This window comes from Protopterus annectens, chromosome 9.part0, assembly GCF_019279795.1.
Source record: "Protopterus annectens isolate FY-2018-M chromosome 9.part0, PAN1.0, whole genome shotgun sequence".
Classification (NCBI taxonomy): domain Eukaryota; kingdom Metazoa; phylum Chordata; order Ceratodontiformes; family Protopteridae; genus Protopterus; species Protopterus annectens.
The window spans coordinates 813954136-813975993 of NC_056743.1; positions in this window are offsets into that span (position 1 = coordinate 813954136).

The window sequence follows — 21858 nt, forward strand, 5'->3', positions numbered from 1 at the left end:
TCAGCAATTCATGAGGTTAATGAAACACAGTGTCCTGACACTGTAACATCTACTGGAGGTGTTAGGAGGGACAGTGCTATACCTGTGTATGACATTATGATCAATCCAGGCTGTAACATCTACTGGAGGTGTTAGGAGGGACACTGCTATTCCTGTATGTGACATTATGATCAATCCAAGCTAGTTGACAGGTGTGCATGGCATATATATGACACAATCCACGCTGTCACAAATGTAACCCAAGCCATCAATGTTGTCAAACAGCTATGTATATACTGTGTGCTTCACTCTAGCAGGTATCACACATGCATCTGTTATAACATCTTGATGGGGATTCCGTGACATCGGACAGTAATGTTTATGCAATAGGAAGAATGCCATGGTATGGACAATAAGATGTGTGGGAGCTCACTGTGACAAAGGTGGTACATGTGAGTTACACATCCCTGGAAGATGCGTAGGGAGGTACATGAAGAAGGGTGCGTTGTAATCAGCTATTGGTGTGATTAAGACTGTGAACTATGGAAGTATTATGGCCTTTGATGTGAATGTCCTGCACATACTCAGGAGTTATGATACATACAAGGGAGTAGTCACCACTGTGGGCATATGCTGGTGGACGTTCTGCATACCATTTACCCTCAGTATACAGGTCATATACCACTTGGACTGCTGATAGAGGTGCGATTTCTACATTATCATTGGATTGTGCATCTGTTGTCATAATGTACCTCTCTGGACTATATGAAGAGACACATGACTGAACTGTCAGATTAGGTGCCCCACACAGGTATGACCCTAACGATAAGTAGCATTCTACCTTCACCCAGGATGATGCTGCAGTATAAACAGAATTGATGGACTTCTGCAATTGGCTTTGCTTTTGGTGTCACTCCAGGGAGATACAGTATCTCTCAACCTGGACTTACATGGTTGACAGGTAAGCTGTTTTGCCAGAGATGGTCTGAACCTGTGTCCTCTAGGCTGTCAGATACTAGCAAAGGCAATTGTCTCCCCATAGTGCCTTTGTTAGGCAATGTGAGAGCAACAAATGTTCTGACATAACAACATCCACTGGAGGCAAACTCAAAGTTCTGATGCTTAATGCTAGCAGTCCAAACATGAAGCTGCACCAGAGGAAATGGCCAACCTGCTAGCTGACAAATTTAGCACAAACTTTAACCCACTGGCCCCAATGACCATATGCTAAAGCATACCTGACACCAGTTCACTATCTAGTACCTGTACACATCAGGTCATACTTGCATTATCTGAGGCTAGAAACCTCAATGGTACCAGATAACATTCCAGGTTGCTTACTAAACAATGTAAAACAGGACCTAGCAGCCAAATCAGCATCCTCTTTAACCATAGCCTCAGCACTGCCTTTGTTCCAGTGAAGTGAAAAACAGCAGCAGTAAGCCCCTTGGACAAAGGGGGGACATCAACTAACCTTGGGAACTATAGACCTATGAATCTAACCAGTCTCATCTGCAAGGCCATGGAAAAATAATCATGGACCTGATCATCAAGGTCATAGGTGGCCTTTAAACTCTAGACCCAACCCAATTTGGCTTTGTTAAGGGTAGATCATTCTTATTAAACCTAGTAGACTTCTTGAAGATACTCACCAAAGCCCTGGATGAAGGTAAGACACTGCATACTACCTATCTTGATCGGCCAAGTGTTTTAATACAACCCCCCCCCCCCACTCAAGTATCATTGAGAAACTCTCCCATCTGGGGATTAACCCTTACATCAATAATTGCTTAGCTAATTGGCTCACCAACAGAACATATACTGTCAAAGCTGGTGATTCAACCTCTACCAGAAGAGCTGTCACCAGTGGTGTACCACAAGTATCTGTGCTGGGCCCTTTACTGCCTAGAATCTAGTTCTCAGAAGTCCAGGCTAAAGTATATGGTCTTTGGCTTACCAAATTTGCTGATGATTGCAAATTGGGTACAATCCATCAATGGTGTAAACATATTACAGGAGGGGCTAATGCAGACAAATGATTGGTGCCAAAGCCACACAGTCTGAAAATAAATGCAAAAAGTGCCATTATTTTTGCCTTTTGCAAAGTGAAATTCCATGCTAATTATACCGTTGACAATACCCCCCCAAGGACAAACCCAGTCATGCAAGACCTGGGAACACTGGCAAAAAGAAATCTGAACTACGACCACCAAGCTTCCACATTTGTAAGGAAACCCTTCTACATTGTGCACCTCATAAGTCAGGCCATCGTACCCAGGTCTGAGGATGTTAGAACACTACTATACTCAACCCTCATCAGAACACTAATAGAGCACAATGTTCCCTTTTGCACGTACCTCACCAGACACCTGCAGCAGCTGGAGAGATCACAGGGCTTTCTCAACAGGTAAATACAGGGCCTACAAACTATGCCATGATGTACATAGATAGACTAAAAGCCCTGTTACTGTACCCTGTATTGTACAGGATGAGGTGACTTGTGCCTGGTCTACAGGCCATTCTCTGACCATGCCCTGATGGAAATGCTACACATCAGCAAATCTAATGGCACAAGAGTAACTTACTCTAGGGATCTTAACCTTGCCTGTGACATGGCCACCACTGAAAATGGGCTGACTGGGCCCAGTGTACTTCCCCGGTAATCAAACTGGAAATAAATAAATTAACAGAGCATGCTTGAAATACAGCTATAGCTGATGACATCAGCAGGGTCTGGTGAGAAGATGGTAATAGCAGTGTCTGACATGCTGGTGTAAAATCCTCTCTCTAATCTCATGCAAATTCACAAACACACATCAGTTAAGTGCAATAAGAACAAACGCCTCTACTTAACTAGGTACACCAACTAGAGATGTCTGCAACATAAGTGCCACAGTCCAAGTCTGACATGGAGAATGTTGGACAACACTTTATAAATGATGACATCATCAATGTCTGGTGAGAGAAAGATGGTAATAGCAGTATCCCACATGCTCATGTAAAATGCCCTCTGTACTGTCAAGCAAGTGCACAAACACCAGTTGACTGTAGTGGGAACAGAACCCATATCTAAATAAGTATGCAGAAGAGAGACATCTGTATTTAATGTAAGTGCCACAGCACAAGTCTGACTTGGAGAGTATCAGACAACACTTTATAAGTGATGATATCATCAGTGTCTGCTGAGAGGAAGATAGTAATAGCAGTATCCCACATGCAGGTGTAAAATGTTCTGTCTAATGTCAAGCAAGTGCATAAACACACACACACACACACACACACACACACACACACACACACACACACACACACACACACACCAGTTGATTGCAGTGAGATTAGAGCCCCTATCTAAGTACACAGACTAGAGAACTCAGTACTTTAAGTAAGCACCATTGCACAAGTCTGGCTTTTACAAGTTTGCAGGACAATTTATAGTGGATGTCATCATCACTGGATGTTTGAGAAACGATGTTGGTAAGCCTGTATGAAATGGATGTGTAGGTATGTCCAACTGCCAAAATATTGGTACTCCATAGGATTGTAGTGGTGACTACAGGATACTCAATTATGCTCTTCTGAGTAGACACACACACACACACGTTGACTGTAGTGAGATTAAAACCCCTACCTAACTACAAACATGGACTAAAGAACTCAGTAATTTATGCAAGTGCCGTGGCACAAGTCTGACTTTAGAATGCTGCAGGACAATTTATAGTGGATGACATTACCATTGAATGTTTGAGAGAAGATATTGGGAGGCCTGCATGAAATGGATGTGTAGGCATGTTCAACTGTCAAAATACTGGTATGCCATGAGATTGTAGTGGTGACTGCAGGATACACAATTATGTTCTTCTGACACACACACACACACACACACACACACACACACACACACACACACACACACACACACCAGTTGACTGCAGTGAGACTAGAACCCCTACCTAAGTACACGGACTAGAGAACTCAGTACTTTACACAAGCTCCACAGCACAAGCTTGACTTTTACAAGGGTGCAGGAAAATTTATAGTGGATGACATCAGTTTTGGATGTTTGAGAGAAGACGTTGGGAGGCCTGTCTGAAACGGATAGCTAGCCATATACAACTGTCAAGATATTAAAGTGCTGAATGTTACCTGATTGATGACTGTGCAATATGTAATACTTGTTGTTGTGTTTCCAATGTGTAGGTATACTTTAAGAGACAACTGTATAAGCTATATGCGAACAGCTGTCCACATTACTAAAACTAATGGAAAATCTGAATATGTATTGTCATTATAAAGATGTGCATGGTATATAAGAAAGCATCTGTTATTTATTTTGGTAGTGTAGTTGATGTATTTGTGAACAAGACTAAGAAACTAAGTTTGCAATGAAAGGGGGGAGGTAACAGATGGCTGCAGTGTAAATATGTATTCTTTTCTTAAAAAGTGCTTTCCCCTTGTTTGTGTTTTTACATGTACTTTCACGGCATGAAGTCTATGTGGACAATAAACATAAGTAATAGATGCTAATCTAAACTTTCATTAGCGCACCACAGAGCAGCTGGTTTGTGGGATCGAAGTTAAAATGTTTGCATATGCGAGATGCACATTTCTACTCCTTTCCCATGTTTACTCATAGTTAACTGCTGAGCAATCACAAGCCTCATTGATAAGATTAAAAGAGTTCTGAGTACTGAGTGTATGAAACACACCTGCTGCTTAGCTGACTATGTGGCAGCAGGTGTAAATGCACTGACACATTTCTTTTGGATCCCAGATGATTTAGGGTTTGAATCCAGGTTTATGTAATAATTTTACATATGTATTTATAGTGCAATGAAATAATTCTGTAATCTACATGCACTGTGTGTTACCTTAGTAGAGCATGTTTAAGCAGCATTGTGTGGAAGTAATTGTACCAAGGAAGATAATTTCACCATTGCTTGGTATTGGTGTGCGATGCCAAACTCCTCACAAACACAAAGGCCAAAAAACTGATGGGCTCCATAGCTCTTTTTACTTATGTGTGATTTGTGTGATTCTATTTTTGACCAGACTAAAGGTGTTAAAATGGGGTAGATAGGAAAGTGGTGAAATGGGGGGGGGGTATAAGAATGTGCAGGAGGGAGGTAGGAAAGAACCATAGCTATCCACTTTTTCAACAGTGTAAAATGAAAACATGTACAGAACAGTAGCTGAATTTGGACTGTCACCTCAATAAGGAGGGTGATAGTGCAATTATGTTGTATAGCCAATTGGACCAAATCAAGTGTGTCAAGAAGACACATGTGTGAAGTGGACAGCTATGTATGTGACAGTATGTTTTGTGGGACATGTGCCCATTTGATTTTTTTACTTCAGTATGAGAGGAATTTTGGGTAAGGGTCATAGGTATTTCTGGGTCAGGTATGTAGGGTAGGTGAGGAAGCAGATGCAAACAAACAGGACATCAAGACAAGACACAGGGACAGTGAGGGACATGACAGGTTGGAGAACACCATGTTTGGGAATAGGTAGGGGACAGGTTGGGGACACTATGACTGGGGCTAAGGATGAGACAACAGATGCTCATGCCCATCAAACATGGGTTGAGTGAGAATCTAGTCCTCACCTGCAGGACTAATTTCACAGTACCCTTAATCCTCTGGCTGTTGGAGTGCTTAACATCTTTTCCTATGAACCATAAGGGAGAGCAGCCTCTCCATTCAGCATAGGCATGCACCAATGGTGCTGTACACAACCCTACACAAACCCTGGCATCTCCTGGTGGATGAAATAATTCTTGCCTCCTCCTGTACTCCCAGAGGGTACGATAGCACCAGCTGCCAGGGTAGTGCTACCTGAAGGTGCAGGTAGTGCAAGGGCAACCAAGGCAGTACTGCCAAGTTGGGTCCCAGATGTGTTGGGCATCGGTGCCAGAGCTGGTGGAGCAAAGGTAGGCTGAACCACTGGGGTTGGCCTACTTCCCTGTGCTGTAAAGCATTTTGTGATGTGTCAGAGAGGGATGACATGGAAACATTTTGATGACACATAGAAAAAAGAGATGAGGGTTGCGGTGAGAGAAAAAAAGAGATAAAATTAATACCATCATATCTGACATACAATGCATTATCACAATAATAAAGTATTATATCTGAACTTTTGCATTTAAGTACTCTTCTTAACAACTACAAACTATAATTAAGGATTACTCAAAGTAATCATTGCAACGTGCAGATATTGCACATATGGTTGGTCGAATTATACAGATTAAGTTAACAGCAGGACATTTATGTCACTTGTGTAGAAATTAATTTATGTAAAAATTTTAAAGGATTATACTATTTTATACTTGTGAACTCACAATGTCTGACTACAGTCTTATACTTGCTCCTACAGCTGGTTTATGTTACAGACTGAAGCGTGCATACTTGTTTTTACAGTTAGGATATGCATACTTACTATGCTACAACTGTATAGAAAAAATATTTTTTTTTTTAATTTAAAAGCTACAATAATAATTCTCTTGTGCTGCATACATTCCCCTTGCTTCCCTCAGTCTCTTTAGACCCTCAGCATGGACCTCTCTATTCAAAGTAGTGTCTGCATTAGCTGTGGAATGAAGAGAAGAGAACAGAAGAGCATTGTGCATACCAGTCTTGCCAATATGTAGCTTTCTATCTACTATAAATTCTCTTTATTAGTATACTTACACAACTGTGGGATGTTACTAGTTATGAACTCATCCAACCACTGGTTGAGCACATCCCTCTTGTGCCTTTTTAGGTCATTAAAGAGATGCCTAGATTGTTTTCCAGTGCATGGAATGCAGTCACACTGGAGACAGCCCTGGCCAGAATATTCCATGCCTCAGACTTATACTGGGAGCTGGAGTAGTCTCCCTACAAACGCATTTGGCTGTGGTGCTTTACAAGCAATCCAATAAAAATTCTGCACCCTAAATTGGGCACCTTCCCTTCTACCATCAGACATGTCTAACCAGAGAGAACAGCAAAAGCTAATAATGATTTCCCACCACTGCCTGTTATCGCATTTACTGGTAGTGCGCAAACCCAAACAATGACATCAACCATGTTTTCTCAATTTTAAATGGAGAGCAACAATACCAAACAGAGAGAAAAGCAGTTTTGGAAACTGGAAGTTTAATGTGACACTTGGTATTAGTTTGAGGGTTGTTTGCTGCTGGAACTATTAGGTGATTTAACTTTGCAGACATGTACTGGGGGCATACATTTTATGACCTGAAATATTTTTGTTTTGGCTTTATAAACTAATAAAACTGATTTTTACAATATGGAATTCAAACCTATGCGTAAAAGACAAACATTTTCTTTCACAGTGGTGATTTTCCATCTTTGATACAGAAGAAGTGCTTGCCATACATAGTCATGAATTCTATATAAATATACATGGCAGAATGAGGAGTTAACCATGTATGTGTGTAACCTGACAAGGTCCTGGTTTATGCATTCATCTATGTATGAGTCTTACTGAAGTATGAAGGCCATCTAAGGCCAGATATCACAATTATAATTACAGAAACATAGTAGTCTTTATACCGTCAGACATACATATAATTCATATGAGCTCCACTGCTATACATACTTATTGTTATTGTTATTTATAATTATGTTTAACTTTTTTATATGACATTTAATATAAAGTGAAATGGAACAACTGCAAAAATATTTGGAATTTCCTGTATTAAAACTCAGGACCATCTGTATTTCAGCCCTACACTTACACCTGCTGCCACAGGAATGGTTAAATAACAGTTGGATAGTATGTAGTATTTCTGTTAGAGCTGGGGAATTTTCTGGGGAGTGTATTACTTTATGGGCTATGGTAAGCTGAGAGTAGTACATGTAGCTTGTAAGTGTAAGTTCTAGCCAATTAAGGCTTTTTAGAGCTGTACTGTGCTGTGGCAGATTTTTGTGGTGGTTATTATTTGCAAATTTTATGATTCTGTCATAGGCCACATCTAGTTTCTTTTTGGTGGTTGTGTTAAGGTTTGTAAAGATGGGATAAGCATAGAGTAGAGAGGGAAGTAGGTATGTTTAAGCTATGGCTTCACTGGACTAATCAGTAAGGATCTTTTGACTCTGTAGATGGATCCTAGTTTCCAGTTTGTCTTTTTGATGGCTAGTAGTAGCTACTGGCCATACTTAAACTATCAATGAATAATTCTCCAAGGAGTTTGGCTTATTTTACACATTCTATTGTAGTTTTACTGACAGAATATGGAATGATTGTTTTTGATGGGAGTAGTTTTATGGGTGAAAAGCATCATTTAGATATTTTACATTTAGGTGCAAATCTGGGCTATTTAGCCAGGATTCAATGGCTAGAAAAACTTGTTGGTTGTTGTCTTGTAGGGAGGTTAGTGTTTGGGCTGTGCAGCTGAGTGTGGCATTGTCTGCATATTGTACCAGGCTAGCTTGTTTAGTGACAGAGAGTAGGTTATTGATAAAAATATTGAAGATTAAGGGGCCTATAATCAGTCCCAGAGGGATGTCAACTGTTACTGACAGGAAATCAGAGTAGTCTTGATGCCATTTCACTGCTTGTTTTCTATTGGATAAGTAGCTGTGGAACTAGGTTAATGATGTGGTATTGAGGCCTAGACAGGCTAGCTTCTGGAGGAGCTTTTGGTGTGCTACTGTATTGAATGTATTTGACAGGTCAAAGAAGACTATTGTGACTAACTTTCCATTGTCTCTGAGCTGAGTAACTGTATTTGTGAAATTTAAAAGGGCAGTAGTGGTGCTGGGCTTAGGTTGAAAGCCATGTTGGGTGGAGGAAAGTAAGTTGTGGTGGTGAGGTATTTCAGTAGCTAGGTGTGGATACATATTTCTAATATCTTGGATAAGGTTAGGAGAATAGCAGCTGGGTGGTAGTAGGTAAGGTCCGTAGAATTTTTGCCTTTAGGGTGGGTTATATGTATGATAATTTCCAGATATTGGAGACATGGTTCTCTTGTAAGGATCTATTACTTAATATGGACACAGGGAGTGCTACAGCTTCTGCTGCTATTTTTAAGAACTCAGCTTGTAACTTATCAGCAAACAAGGTGGCTGGTTTAAGTTTTACTAGGCATTTTTTATAGCTAAGGTGAGGACACTATCAAGTTTAAAGAGTTTCTTGTTGGTGCCATGAGGTTGTGGCAGAGTGAGGGGTAAGAAGGAGTTTTGCTTTGTTAATGCTGAGATGGAGTTTACAAAGTATGTGTTGATGTGAGTTGCTGTGTTAACTGGGTGGCTAGCTGTTGTGGGGAGTGGGGAAGAAATTTGTTCAGGGTCAAACAATGACTTTAAGGACTGCCAGAAAAAAATGGGGTTATTTTGGTGGGAATTTTGTAGGTCAGTAAAATATGCTTTTTTGTCACTAAGAATATGTTTTTGTGATTCCTGAGATGTCTATAATTTGGTAAGGTTGTCTGGGTTTTGTTTTGTATATATGTTTTCCAGGAATGGCCTCTTTTTGTCACTAGCTGCTTTGTAGTCTTTGTTAGTCGGGGTGCTGAAATGGATTTAACTCTTTTATTTCTGACTGGGACTTGTTTTTCTGTATGGTAAGGAAGATATGGTGAGTAACCACTTCAGCTAGTGGTAAGGTTTTTAGGCAGTTCCAATTATATTGCTTTATGGTTGTTGTAAAGAGTTTGGGGTTTAAATTATGCAAGTTTTGGACATGTTAGTATGTTAGTTATCTCTGAATGTTTAGCTGTTGTCTAGTAACATCTGTAGAGCTTTTCTCCCTGGGCCTCCTCTGAGAATGGAAGAACCCCCTGTGGGAATTTCCTGGTAAACAAAGAGAAATAAATGAATACAGTTTGACAAAGAAAGGATTTCTGAACAGCTATTCAACAGAGTATCAGGGACAAAGGAAAGGGGGGGGGTAATAATACTGACTGCAAAAGGGGCTGAAAAAAAGATAGAAGAGGGCAAGAAAGACAATGGTAAATTTGTGGTAATAACAGGTTATTGGCAGGGAAGAATTACACTGGCATGTATTTATATTCCACCTAACTACTCTTAAAGAACTTAGGAGAATTATAGGAGAGGTAATTAGCTTCCAGCAGGGGATATTCATTGTTGGGGTCTGGAACTTGATACATAACAGTGAAGATGTATCCGGGAGACCGAGAAGAAAAAAAAAACTAACAAAGGAGACTGGATTTCTGATTAAATATATAAGAATATTTGGGATGGAAGATGTAAAATTTCTAGAAGGAGCTCAGAATTTACTTACTTTTCCCCATGTCACAGTAACTGGGTTAGACTGCATATAAATTATATTCCACAGGAGCTTTTGTATTTAATTGAAAGCCTTGAAATACATCCAATAACTATTTGAGATCATGTGCCAATAAAGACTAAGATAAATATGCAGGCTAAACAAGTAAAAATGAGAGACTGGCACATTCCTACTTATTTACTTATTAGAAAGCGAGGACTTCAAGGAATGGGTAGTAGAAATTATTCAAGAGCTGTTAGGGAAAATACAAATTTATTCAGAAGGGATAACTGAGGAATGGGATACAATGAACCTGGAATTCATACCTACAGTAGAAATGAGACAGATGGGAAAGAAGAGGGAAATCTTACAGAACAAGAGGAGGATTAATTGTTGATAGTTAAAGGAAAACAAGGGAGTGTGTTTGGATAATATGCACAAGTTTAGAAAGGTTACTGTTAAGTAAGTCTTTTTTATAACAACACCATAGCACCAAAACTATTAGCAGAATGAATTAGACAACAGAAAACAGAAAGGCGTGTTGCCAAACTTAGGGATCCTCTGACTAGAAACATACCCAGAAATCCTATATTGGTATTAGAGATATTTCAGAAATGCTATGAAAATCTATATAGAGTAGAGGAGTAGGTATACCAAGAAGTCATAAATGGAATATATTTAGTAAAGACATGTGCCAAGGTTAGAAGTATATGAGGTTTAAAAATTAATGGCTATGATGGGAAGAAATGAGATACAAATTGTGATATATATTCCCATGGAAGTTTGGAAGTTAGAAGGGAAGAAAGTGAGAAATATCTGGAATGTTACATTTAACAATATTTTAAAAGGAGGGACAATACCGGCATTTTGGAAGAAAAATGCGGTATCTGTACTACCCAAAGAGAGCAAAGCACTTTAAACCTAACTTAATATAGACCAATTTCAATTCTGAACCATGGTTATAGGTTCATAGGTTCATAGGTTCATACTAGGCTGTCTGCCCGAGGGCATTTATAAGCCTAGCCCATAGTTTTGTGGCTTACGCCACCCCTTTAGTTTGGAGAAACTATGCCCATTATTTTGCTGTGCCTCTGTCGAGCAGTGACACTGAGGTAACCCCTGGGGTGTATCTGCGATCTCCCATCCATTGGTCAAGATTCCTCTTGAACAAGGCCAGTGAGGTGCTCTGCCTCACATAAACCGGGATTTTGTTCCACAGCATAGGGAGTCTTTGGGTGATGAATCTATCCCTCCAGCACGTCCTATTAATAACCGTGTCGAGGTTTAAGTCTCCGCCCTTGTGGCTCTGAGGGATCTAGATTTTTTTAGATGAAGCATGTTCATCAAATCTGGGTTTGACATGGCCTTGTATGTCAGGCATAGGTCACCTCTGAGCAAGCGGTAAGCAAATGAATATAACTGGAGTTCTTTCAGTCGGGCAGCATAAGACAGATTTTTGAGACCCTTTATCCTTTTGGTGAGGAACTTTTGTGGCCTTTCCAGCTGCTGCAAGTGTCGGGTCAGATACATTCCGAATGGGGCATTGTACTCGATCATTGGTCTGATGAGTGATGAGTATAGGAGACTATGACTTCCCTTGATCTAGATGTGAATCCCTTCATGATAAGGTGGGCAATGTAGAAGGTCTTCCTAACTACTTTAGCAATATGAGTGTCGAATGAAAGGCTACTGTCAACCTGGGTTCCCAGGTCCCTAATAACTTCTTCTGTGTTCAGAGATTGCCACCTATATGGTAGCTAGGGGTAACCTTATTTTTCCCGAAGGGTATGACTATGCATTTCTTGGCATTTAACTTTAGGCCATGGCTCTGGCACCAGTTATCCGTTTCTGTGAGACCCTTCTGAAGGATATCTGTGTCGGATGTGTTTTCAACTACGGCGCCCAGTTTGCAGTCATCTGCAAACTTTGTCAGCCATAACCCTCCTGTGTTTGCTTGTACTTCAGAAAAGTAGATGCCAAACAAGAGTGGGCCCAGGACTGAGCCCTGTGGGACACCACTTGTGACAGGCTTTGAGTCTGACATGGCGCCAGCAACTCTGACCCTGTGGATTCTGTCACTCAGCCAGTTTGCAACCCATCTTGTAATGTATGGGTTTATGTCTATGGTGGCTAAGAGAATGGCAAAGGTTTTGCCAAAACTGACAGATATGGATCAGTGTGGTTTTGTGGAGGGGAAGCAAACATTTGACAACATTAATAGAACAATACTAATCCAAAGTGAAGCAAAGTGCAAGAAGCTACCACTATTGTTGGTGGGACTTGATACAGAGAAGGCATTCAAATAGAGTTAGTTGGGATTCTTTGAGTAGGGTAATGTCAACATTTGCATTTTATGATAGAAAAATTGGGCAATTATGAATATATTTGAAAGGCCAGAGGTAAGAATCAAGGTGGGAGGGTTCCTGTCTACCAAGATCTGTTTGAACAGAGGAACGAGACAGGGGTATCCTTTTTCCTATTCCCCCTTTATTATTGGCTTTATACCTAGAGCCATTGGCAAAGAAAGGAAGGGACTCACAAATCCAAGGATATAACTAGTATGCTGTTAAAAAAATATATAGTTATTTGCAAATTATATTATTTTGTACTTGAAAAATCTGGAAAGAAAGATATTTCAGTGATGTGGAACATTTTGAGACAGTTTCAAGTTTTTTTCAGGATATAAAAATAAATGCAAGTAAAACATAAAGCTATAACAGTTAACTATGTTACCACACATGAATTTGTTCAGCAGTGCCCATATTTATGGAGATATGATGAGGTGTTTGGATTAAAATATGGTAGCTAAGAATATAAGGGAAGAGACTAAACAAAAGATAGTACAAAATTGAGAAGTCGGAAGCTCTTGATTATTGATATGGATATTAAGGTACAAGCACTAAAAATGTTTCTTGTCCCTGTAATACTATATATATGTCAGGTATATTTTTATCAACCAGACAAGAGGTGGTAAACCATATTTAATAAATAATTGACAAGTTTATTGGGAGGGAAAGAGTTACATGGGATACATTGTTTCTCCCACAGAACAAGGTAGATTAGGATTACCATATTTGAAAGGATACATAACAGTTGCACAGTTGACTTACATATGTATAACATAACCAGAAGATTACAAATCAAAGTGGAAAGAAATTATGTTGAAACAGGGAATGCAATTCAGGAAATAAGGAAAGGGAAAGATTTTGGGTGCAGACCCTTAAGAGGAACAAAAAAAATCTGTACTGAGACTTCCAAGATGGCTGCACAGTAATCAACAGCTTAATTTCAGCTCCACCAGTGTGAAAAAAGAAACTGAGAAATAAATGCTAGTAATTCTCAAAGCTTGAGCAAAATTCAGTTACTGGCTAGTAACTACTCTGCCTGGATGCCAGCAAAGAAAAAATTTAGAGACACTGAAAGAAAATCAACTAGAAAAGCTGAAGAGAAAACACTGACTTGGAAGAATCCTGCAGCTGTTCAGCAAAAAGCAGTTCAAGCTTCAGCTTTGGTACAAGATATTGCTTACATTAACTTAGAAGAAACAAATAAATCAAATGTACATAGAGCTTATTAAGATAAATGAAACCTTAAAGGAGTATATCAACTCAAATAAAAAAAGACTGGAAAATAGAAGAAGCTTTAACTAGCTATTCAGATGAACTAATATAACTACAAAAAATTAGATGTTGAAATGAAGAAAAGGCTGGCTGAGTGTGAGACTTCTCAAGAAGAGCCATTTCAAAAATGGTAGAGTTAGAAGACAGAGCATGCAGTGAAAACCTGAGATTTCCTGCTATACCAGAGATACTGGAGGAAACAGACTAACAATTTTATGAAAGCACAAATAAGCAACTGGACTGGTATTCCACAGCAGGATTTGTTAATTGACACATACATTGAGTGTATGTTCTAAACCTAGCTATGAGAAAGTAGCCAAGACCTGTATTTAATAAGGATGCCATCATAACAGCAGAAAGAGTTGATCCTAACAAAACTATGACACAAAGGCATAGTATTAAAATTGGCAGCAGCTGAACATGGAAAGTGAATATTCACTGTATACAAGGCAGAAAAAAAGCAACTTTATCCCAGCAATCAGGGAATGTTGAGAGACAGGTGTGAGATTCAAGTTGCTGTATCCAGCTGTCTTCAGAATATTTTTCCCTAGATGATCAAAGACATTTTTGATGCAGAACAGGCTAACAAGGAAATACAAATGTTTACCCAGTAAACATTGAGCCATTGCTTCTTATTCTTCTGACTCTAAAGTTCTGAGAGAGAGAGAGAGAGAGAGACTGAGAGACAGAGAGAGACAAAGACAGAGAGAAAGACTTTGTCAGTGAAACCTTTTCTAATATTCCAAAGGAAAATGCCTGAGAAACAGAAAAAAGCACAGGAGTTGACTAGAGTACCTTGGACTTGAATCAGAATCTGGTGCTGGGAGTTGGAGATGAGCAGGAGGAAGGCCAGCAACACTGAAATTAGTAAATAAATATGAGATTATAAAGCACCAGTTACATTTGCGAAATATGGTTTAGCAACAAAAAGTAGCTGAAAAAGACTGGGCCTTTATTGACTTTGTTAAACTTGTAGGTAGACTGTAAATAATATATATTACTTTACATCACTAATGTTTAGAAGGACACTAAAATGAAAAAAAAGTAACTGTAAGTAAAACAATTTTTGTTCTTAGTATCTGTATAAAACATTTCATAATATAAACTGCATGTTATATAGTAACAGTTTTGTATAGTATGTAGTCAGGGGAATTTATTTGTGGAGATGAGGGTGAGTCTTTTTAGTGACTGTTGTATGTGATAAAGATATTAAAGTAAACACATATTTTTATTTTTTAGAAATATAGGCTTTACAATATAAAAAGTGAAAAAAAGGTAGACAAAAACAAGTTTACATCAATATTCCATAGTCTTGGGCTGCAGGGGTGGGGGTGAGTTGTAAAAGTGCATTGATTACATTATATTTAGAGCTGAGATGTTTTTTCTTATTTTTGCAAGGTGAATATCTGGATTAATGTCCCTGGCTTAATCTAAAAAAAAAACAAACAAATGTTTTCTGTAAGGAAAAGACTTACAAAATAAGACAAAATGGTGACTGCCACTAGAAACACTAAGTTTCTTGCATATGCAATGATATTAACTTGTTCTTTCCTTTAGCAAATGCTCAGTGGGAGTCAAGAAGTCTGCAGCTGAAGGCAGTTGTACACTCTGTTTTCCTGAGTGAAACTGACAAACACTCCTGCATGTAACTGTAAAGTTAGCTGTTTTTTCATTCCTGTGTTTTCATGGAGATGATCAGTCTACAGGTGCAAGCAATTAATCCTGAAAGTTCTGAGCATTGTTTGGTGAGGGAAATGCAAAATGTAAAGGTACAATATAAAAAAAATTCAGTTAAAAATAAAGTCTGAAGTTATGGAAAGTGAATAATATATAGCAGGTTCCTTATCAGCTTTAACACTTCAATGCATTTAATAGAACAGTGTACAATTTGCTTTTATTTAAAGATAGTGCACTTTTTCTTAAGGCTAAAAGTTAATGTTTTCTGAAAGCATACAAGCTGTTTTTCACATCTGGAAGGGGAATAGAAATAGGAAAAGAACAAACAGCAATCAGTGTAAGGGGAAGCATAGGCTGTAACATACACTTTAACATGGTAGCCTTCATTTTAGGTTAGGTAATCCCTGCAGGTTCAGCTGTTGATTTGGGGCAGTTGTTCAAATCTGGAGGGTTAATCTTCATTTTGTGAAGATGTAAATAGTTCTCTGTGTTTGTTCTATGTTAATAAGCTATGGGGTATTCTGAAAATGTATTCAGTTTTTGTTTGGGGGTTTTCATTAAAGCAAAAAGTCTTGAAAAATGTGACATAGGTTCAAATGGAGATGACAAGACACAACTGTATAAAAGATCAACCTGCCAAACCTTAGTGTGTGCATGTAGCACAAAAGTTGGAAAAACACCTTCAAAAATGGCTATCATGTATAATAAGTGGGAAAAACAATGTCTGGTTGTAATGGCTATGCTATCCATATTATGTTGGAATATAAATGATCTTACAGGTATAGACAAAAAGGTAAGAGTATTGAATTATATTAAGAAATACAGAGTGCAAATAGCAATTCTGCAAGAGATACATTTTGAAAGAAATGAGCAGATGCATTTGATAAAAAAAAATTTTTTATGATAGATATTCAGCAGAATATCAGGGGCAAAGGAAAAGGGAAGTAAATATAATAATTGATAGAGGAGCTCCAATAGTTATAGAAGATGAAAACATATAGTAGTAGTAATATATTTGTGTTAGTAAGGGGCTACTGGAAAGGGAGGTGGATTACACTGGCATGTATTCATATTCCACTAAAACAGGTATTATGGAGCTTAAGGAAAAAAATGGCTGAAATAATAACCTTTCAGTAAGGAATATTACTTATACATAGGGACTAGAACTTGATTTGCAGTAGTGATGATGTACCTGGGGGACTTAGACGGTAAAATATAACAAAAGAGGGTAGAGTTCTGAATAAGTTTATGAAAGTATTTGATATGGAAATGTGAATTCAGTAGTAAGAACTGAGAGAGAATTTACAGATTATTCCTCAAGATACAATAAATGGGATAGAATATATAGAAATTATATTTAATTGAAAGCTTCAACACACATCCAATAACTATTTCAGATTATGAACCAATAAAAAACTAAGATAAAAATGCAGGGTGATGAATTAAAAATAACATGTTGACACTTTTCCACCTACCTGTTAAAAAGAGAGGAATTTAAGGAATGGGTAGTGGACATACCTCTCAACCATCCATATTTTGTAGAATGTTCAGATTTGTGGCTATTTTTGGTCTGTTGTTAATAAAATTTGTAGTTTTCTGACACACCATTTTGGATGATCTGAGGATTGAAGTAACTAAATAATGACATACATTTGAGTTTCAGACTTCAAATCCTTCATAAAATTTATGTTAAAATAAACCCTATTACCCACGGTAGTGGTGCTGCGGTAGCGTTGTCACCTCACAGCAAGACGTTGTCCCGTTTGATTCTCAGTTACAGTGTCTTCTGTGTGGAGGCATGCGTGAATGGGCGTGCCTTCGATGAAGGTTGTGCATCAGGGCTGGTAACTCGGCACGTAAAAATCCACTACCAAACATTAAGCGGACTGGAGTTCCGCTGTGGCAACCCCTAACCGGGATAAGCCGAAAGACACAACAACTCTAGCAACTTTCTAAGTTTATAAGAGCAATTTTTAAAATCTGTCCCCCTATTTTGTCAGGCTCTGTCCAGATTTCTTGCACTAAGAGTTTGAGGGGTATGGTAGTGGAAATTATTTTAGAGTTATTAGGGAAGATCAAATTTTCTTCAAATATTATAGTTAGTGAGTAGGATAAAATGAAAATAGGGGTTAAAATTAGGGTACTGATGAAAGAAAAAGTGATATGGTTAAATAAAATGAATTCTTTAGATGGGTTGACAAAGGTTAAAGTATTGCAAAATAAGAGGAATCTCACAGAACAAGAAGAGGTGCAACTGCAGAGTACCAAAGATACAGTAAGTGGTATCTGGATAATATGCATGAGTTTAGAAATATTGCTGTTAAGCAACTGTTTTTTTTTTTTTTGGATAAAAACTCCAGAGCACAACAACTTAGACAACAGAAAGTAGGAAGGGTTATCACTAAACTTAGGCAGCCCATAACAAGAAAAATAACCAGAGATCCTGTAGAAGTATTAGAGATATTTCAGAAGTTTTATGAAAATTTGTATAAACCAGAGAAAGTGGAAATCAAGAAATAACACTAATGGAAATATTTATGGAAGATGTAAGCATGCCAGTGTTAAAGCTAGATGAGGGTCACCAATTACTGGTTAAGATAGGAAGAGATGAGATAAAAACAGTGATGTATAATGAATCTACAGGAAAGTCTCTAGGAATAGATGGCACTCCTATGGAGGTTTGCAAGTTATGAGGCAATAAAGTAATAAAAATATGGAAGGTTTTGTTCAATAGTATTTTAAAAGGAGAGGAAGCACTAACATCTTGGAAGAACGCTGGGGAGGCTGTAATACCTAAAGATGGTAATGACCCATTAGACCCAGCTTTATATAGACCCATTTCAGTTTTAAACCATGATCATAAAGTGCTTATGTCTATACTAGCTAAAAGAATGGCAAATGTGTTGCCAGAAATTGATAGGTATAGATCAATATTACTTTGTGTGAGGGGAGGCAAACATTTCACAATATTAAGAGAAAATATGATCAACAGGGAAGCAGAATGTAAGAAAATACTACTGCTGCTGGTGGGTCTTGATGCAGAAAAATCATTCAAAAGAGTAAGCTGGGATTTTATGAGTAGGGCAATGGAAGTATTTGCATTCCCTGATATAACAATAAGATTAATTAGGAGGCTATATGAAGGATCAGAGGCAAGAATTAAAGTGAGAGGATTCCTCCCTGATAAGTTGTGTCTGAAAAGAAGAACCAGGCATAGGTGTCCTCTTTCCCTTTTATTTGCTTTATATTTAGAGCCACTGGCAAAAGAATTAAGAGACTCAGAAATTCAATGATATAATTTGCTGGTAATCAAGAAAAGTTGGTTTTATTTTCGGGTGATATTATTTTGTACCTGATAAATCCAAAAAAGGACATAACCAAGAAACCAAAATCCACGGCCAAAGAAGTAGGAAACAGCACAGTGATGTATCTGAAGAAAAAGTCCTTTATTTAAACAGTCCACGAACCGAAATAGCACAAGCGCTTTCACTCAGGCAATTCTGAGCTTTTTCAAGTGATAAAACATCTCATTCAGCAATACGCTTTATATATTGTGTCAATCTTAACCCTAAATGAAAATACATGCTAATAAAATTAAATTGAAACATTTAAAGGAACCTTCTAAAAAGATTTTTTGATGTAAGTATGAAATATGTTATAAAGCTGACTTGCAGATAAAATACTTCCCAGGCTGGAAGTTAAAACGATGCATTTCATGGATTTAAACAAATTAAATTAAATTAAAAACTAATATGTTGTCCATCATGCTGTTTATACAACATTACTAATAATAAATAAATTTAAAAATCTAAGAATTATTACTCCCAATATGTCTAGGGCAATAATATATATTTTTAGAACATTAAAATCTTTCCTCATAAAAGTCCATTTAAATAAATTCCACAGATTAGCATATTATTGTTAAAAAACAATATTGATTAATTAGTCTATTAATCATGGACACTTGGACAAAATGTAAGCTAAGAATAGTGGTTAGGGTGATTGCTACATATAACCACATAAGGAGAAATGCGTACATGAAAGACTAGATCAATGGGTAAGTCAATACATGAAAAAATATTTGTATGTTGGTGAAGTAACATCAAAGGAAAATAAAAAGTAAAAAATAAAAAATGTAAAAAAATGCAGTAACAACAGCTATAGTCTAGCACTTCTTAACTTGAGGACTGATTTAATGCTGATGGTCCCGTTGAGCCCGGGTGGTCTTCCTGCATCCAACCTTAACTGCCATAGTAGTTCGCGGTATCCAAGTGTAGATTCCTTCAAGCATTCTCTTTCTTGCCCAGGGTTAAATATCAAATTCTTAGTTTTAGAACAGGTTGAGCCAGACGCAAGGGGCGGCAACTGGGAATCTACACTTGGATACCGCGAACTACTATGGCAGTTAAGGTTGGATACAGGAAGACCACCCGGGCTCAACGGGACCATCAGCATTAAATCAGTCCACAAGTTAAGAAAAGCTAGACTATAGCTGTTGTTACTGCATTTTTTACATTTTTTATTTCTTACTTTTTATTTTCCTTTGATGTTACTTCACCAACATACAAATGTTTTTTCATGTATTGACTTACCCATTGATCTAGTCTTTCATGTACAAATGAACAAGGAGTCCAGACGAGTCGTAGGTTCCAAAAAATGAAACGGAGTTTATTTAAAACAAATAACACACGTTTTCGCTTCTGTTAAAACGGAAGCTTCTTCAGCATAACCAGAGCGCAGGCTCACAGTGTTTTTTAAAAAACTAGTGGTGACGTATTGTTGATGTCACCCAAATTGAATCAATTAAAGTAAAAACATTTAAAAAGCACTTAAAGTGCCACAATATAACTTTAGAAAAAACAAACGAGTATACACCCAGGTTTATATGTATACTCGTGTGTGCGGGTAAGTCAAGCATCCAAACACAGTATCAACATAGCTAGAACCTGTAAAACAAATGGCGAAAATTTTAAAACAACATAATGCAAGCATTAACTAACCACTTATGTTGGTTAGATAAATATCCTATGCTTAAGGAGGGAAGAGCCACATTTGAATGAGTATAAAATTAACCTTATAATAATACTACCAAGATACATAAAGCAAGTATGTACAGTAATATGTAAGCTTGGTGAACCAATGCCCAAGGAAGGTGAATAGTTGTCATTAGAAACCTTATACAAAGGCACACTAATCAAAAACAGAGAATCTATGCCCAAGGTAGGAAATAGCTGCCCTATTGCAAAGTTGTTAACAAACCTCATATAATAAACTGTACAACTACAGTTACCTGAGATAAGATCTAAGATTGTTAGCACACATGAACTCTTCTACAGATTTTTTGAGATTCACTCACCATTTTTCATCCCTTGAGATTGACTATCTGGATGTTAAATTGACTAAGGACATTAGTAACAACAGATTTTGTTCATCTATTTTCAGGAAGGCAACTTATTGCAATTCTTTTTTGCATTTTACAAGTTGCCATCCCTGGAGGCAGAAGCGTTCTATTGTCAATTGTTGTTGTTGTTTTAAAATTTTCGCCATTTGTTTTACAGGTTCTAGCTATGTTGATACTGTGTTTGGATGCTTGACTTACCCGCACACATGAGTATACATATAAACCTGGGTGTATACTCGTTTGTTTTTTCTAAAGTTATATTGTGGCACTTTAAATGCTTTTTAAATGTTTTTACTTTAATTGATTCAATTTGGGTGACATCAACAACACGTCACCACTAGTTTTTTAAAAAACACTGTGAGCCTGCGCTCTGGTTATGCTGAAGAAGCTTCCGTTTTAACAGAAGCGAAAACGTGTGTTATTTGTTTTAAATAAACTCCGTTTCATTTTTTGGAACCTACGACTCGTCTGGACTCCTTGTTCATTTGTTTTAGTTTCAGTTCTTTTTTGTCGAGTAGTATGTCTTCAGGTGTACCACCGAGTCCAGGTTCACCTGACATCTTCAGCACTATTAGTGTGGATAACTTACATGATCAAGCTAACATCGCAGCACTCATTGTAGCGCTTTCTCAATGGCTAGACTGTATTAATTCCAGGTTGGATAATATGGAGAAAAACAGCGCCAGTCAGGGGCGGAATAATGTTTCATGTGTACCGGTCGGTAACAACATGTCTGGTGGCAGTAACATGGAGATTCCACCTGGGCAAGCACCAAGGTCATTGGCGTCTGGCTCGCCTGGACTTTCTGGGCCAGCAGGGTCTATTCCGGCGGAGGCGATCCATAATGCCTGGGGTCTTGTTCCCTCCAATACTGGCAACTTCAGTAACAACAGGAATGGCGGTGCTAATGCTGTGGCTTACTCTAACACCGCTTTGCACTCTGGTTCT